Source organism: Homarus americanus, unplaced genomic scaffold (genome assembly GCF_018991925.1).
Source record: "Homarus americanus isolate GMGI-L3 unplaced genomic scaffold, GMGI_Hamer_2.0 scaffold45562, whole genome shotgun sequence".
Lineage (NCBI taxonomy): Eukaryota > Metazoa > Arthropoda > Malacostraca > Decapoda > Nephropidae > Homarus > Homarus americanus.
In genome coordinates this window covers 3,210,943-3,215,255 of record NW_024744839.1, presented here as the reverse complement: position 1 = coordinate 3,215,255, position 4,313 = coordinate 3,210,943, and positions in this window count along the sequence as shown.

The window sequence follows — 4,313 nt, the reverse complement described above, 5'->3', positions numbered from 1 at the left end:
TGGCTTAACGGTTGTGGTAAACGTGGAATGGCCGGGGAATTACTTGTATGTTCTTGTTGTCACACTTATTACTTCAGTTAGGACCATCCAGTGTGTGTGTGTGTGTGTGTGTGTGTGTGTGTGTGTGTGTGTGTGTGTGTGTGATGTTAGTTAGAAACATAAGGAACATAATTCAAGAAATATAAGATATGAATCGATATTTTAGTTAATGAATTCAAAGTTTATTATTAATATTATTATTATTATTATTATTATTTTTATTATTATTATTATTGTCCAAAGAAGTAGAGTAAGGGGGGCGAGAACAGTAGCTTTGGACACTACTGTATATTAAATGGATAATTGTCAAGGTTTTCAAAGCATTCACAACAGGGAGGTTACAGTTGAGTGAGAAAATGAGAGAATATTAGTAGAACACAAGTGATCGCGGGCCCTTCGTGCCCTTGTGAAAGTTTTAACGCTCGTGACAGCGTACAGCGAATGAGGGTGCGCCAAGTCCGTAGACTTGCACCGTTTTCCATCGTAAATAAAATTGTTAATTACTGCCTTCCTAAAGAAACCATCGACATGGGACCAGGTTTGTTCCACTCTACGAATTTTTTGCGATTTTTCCACCAAGTTTGATGAAAAACGATTGTGCAGTTTCGGCTGCCCAGAACAGACACACACACAAACAGACAGACACACGCCTGGTCCTATAGTATATTAGATAGATACGAAGGAAATTTACCAAAAGCCTAATCCTACAGTAGAATAACTCTTGAATGTCAGAGAAATACGTGTTTAAAATTGAATGTAACAAATAAATCAAGAATCTCTTTAGTTATAGTAGAGACAAATGAGACAGTTGTTTTTAGTGAGTCATAAACAAGCTAAAAATATCTGCTGAATCACGTTGGGTTTTGCTCAGCGATCCTTCCAAAACTTTATATTTTCTCGATCCTTGGTTTGGATGACCTTTGTCTCTATCTTTAGATTATAAATTATGGTGTCACCTACTTCCGCCTGTGCGCTTTTTTTTAAGAATTAATAAAAGTTACACAATATATTTTAAGCTCGTTACACTTAAATAAAAAAAACGTAGTGAGAAAGGGAGGTGAATGTACTGTATAATCCTGTGCCTCCGTGACGTCATAACTCATAAAAATGTAAACAATTTAAAATAAATAAACGCAAGTCAGAGTCGACCCTTAACAAGAATACTGCTGTACCTAAGAGATATATTTTAGGGATACACAAAGAGAGAGAGAGACAGAACGGAAAACTATACCGTCCTCAGTTGTAAGCAGGGCAAATATTATTTAAGTCCTGAATTCGAAGACAATATTATGACATTACGACTCATAATAAATTGCGGTCTTAAACTGCTTTCAGGGTTCAGTAATCATATACTGAGCGTCTGTTTCTTACTTTAATATTCAATTTGAAGTTTAATAAATTTATATGAAACTGATTTTCACACAGTAAAGATGTAAAAAAAAATCAACACAATTATGAAGTGCACATGATATCTATATTGTGTAGAATCTTGATATCAAACTTCAAATATCATAAATACGTAAGAAATATATCAAAATGTATCAACACTTGAGCATTAAGGTTAAGTGAGGTTCTTTCTCTCGGTTTATTTTATTTCACAATAGAGGACAGAACTGTACACTATGCCCGCACATAGGCTTCAGCACTCGCCGTATACATACCCGGGAACAAGTCGGGAATTTAAAATGATACAACGCTGGGTGAAATTTTCTCGCCATTTAGAGAAGAAAGTTGAGAAACTGTGATTTACAACAGAAGGTCGGTTGTGATGGTGATAAAGTATATCAAAATGATCGACAGTGATAGAAATTGTTTTATTTATTACTCAATCATTTTAACTCAAGCTGAGTGTCGTTGTTGTTTGTTTTTTTCTAAGCTTTCCTTTAGGTATATCTACAATAGTTGACCAGTTGTATCGGTACTCTGGCCTCCCCCTGTACTAACACTGACCCATGCAGATTAAGAACTGGATATACTGTGCATGCCTTACGCCTTAGGTTAGTTTATTCTTTTAAGTAATATAAAATTAAATTATAAACTACAGAATTCAAACACCAAAATCTTCCCTCCGTCATACTGTGTATAGTACTGTATGGTGTAGGCTATGAACGGTAAACTGTATACACATCACCCATAGTAACTGTATGTAATACACACACACACACAACTTGCACAACCAATATTTGTTAGGTTTATCGTATGTAATTTAAAAGAAGCAAGTAATCATTACTCCTGATAATCACACTAATTTTTAATGTGATATTTCAAAAGGTTTGCCAAATATCGTCCAGGTAACGTTAGGGGACGAATCTTGAGGTGATCCGTCTATTCTGGTACACAAGAAAGCAGTGTGGCTGTTACTGCAATTTACCCCCTTCACTTCCCTAGCTGTAAAGATATTCGCCTACTCACAGATGGGTGAACTGGGGGTGCCCCGAGCGCAAAACCAAACCAGCTAAAGTTAAGACAGCAGGAGAGCTCTGTATCCTTTTGGTTGCCGCACACATAACTCGTGGGTAAAAGTCAATAAAAAACCTTCACCGGTTTTAAGAAAGAGTTCCGGTACAATCTTCAGGGGAGCAGGGACCATGGGACGTGTTGCCAGTTATTCCGCTGATTTCGATCCAGCCAAGTTTTATTCCAGACGTCCCATTTTACGTCTTATAAAGCTCGAACTAGACTCAGCTAGAAATGAAATGAATAGTTATGCTTTCTTTAGATTTAAGCTACTGTTAATACTGTACTAATCGATTGTCTGTGAAGCCAGACGCACGGGAATAGACTGTTTGTGGTACAGTTTCAATTGCAGAACAAGAAAACGATTACTGTATGGTAAAGGTCTTACTACGTGGGTATTTTTTCGCTTGTGTTGGAGTCAGAACTTTCAACTTCCTCCATCGTATATCCTTATTGAATGCTAGACTTACTGCGATGCAGCCACGTTACCAGACACAAATATAATATGACATGGCTGACATTCTCAAGACATGTGAAGCTGTGTGTCCTCTGTGTCTATGTGTATTGTACGCCTCAAGAACACTATTAGGTTTATGTTTGGCCTTTAGTAAAAACTTTCCTTTGCTGGAGAGATTAAATTGTGTGAAATTTAATATTGGCATTGAAATGACACATATCGTGCTCACAGTCAATTTCATGCCTGGCCATGGCTACTGCACTGTATCCTTGATGTGATCTGAGACTCGCCCACTGTCCTGACATTTATCTGGGTGAGTGATACTCTACGGTGAGTTGTGTGGATAGTGAAATAACACACACACTCACACACACACACACACAAGACAGATGTCACAGGATGTATAGATGTACTCTGCCGTTGTCTTGTAATTATCTCACCTGCACTCATTTCAACAAGGATAACCCACACATACCGGATACGATATGTTTTTCCTGTGTGTGAACGAAAACATAAACTCGTGAAACAAATCTAAACTTAAAGGTTTCAGAAGTGGGAAATTTATGTCTTGAATTTTCCTTCATTGCCAGCGGACGTTGCCACACCCACCTGCAGTATATTGCGGTGGGTGCGCTAATAGTGACGTCACACACCTCACACACAAACAGCTTATCTGTTTTTATTCTCTAGACACCAGGTAGTTTATCTCTTGGTAGAGAACGAAAAATGTCAACTAACGATCAACAGGAAGAAACTGTATACTACATAAAACAACTAACTGGCTCATCAAGGGCGACGTTTAGTTATTTGAGGTATTAATAACCCTCATCTGTTTGACGTACTTGAGAGTTCATCGATAAGAGTTATTAACAGTAAGAGATTTCCCGCTATGTACCCAAGACATTTCCTGCTGCTCCTTGTATACGTCTACGCACCACATCTTGGTATTTCCGAAGTTCCTTTAGAAAGAAACCTCTGTAAAATTGATGTTGTTTAACTTTCAGTTATTTAGTAACGTTCACCTGAGGCAGTGAGGGAGTCTGCAACCGAATTTACTTTCTCACAAAAAGAAAAATGTAAATAAAGTTATTTTTCTTGAGTCATTAATTAGCCAACCCAAATATATCAGTAAGTCGTTCATCTACTCCCTAGGTCTCACATGCCATTGTCTTCAGACATATTGACCTTGAAGTGGCAGTTACCAAACATAAATTAAATCGTAAGTCCAGACGATTAAAGAAAATTACGAGTAATAGTGACTGGTGTTGTAGGAGGACTGGAGCCAATCATCGGGTAGGAGGTGTGTGACGTACACCAACCTGTTCAAATGGTCGAGTGTGACCGCGAAACGTCCTTACGG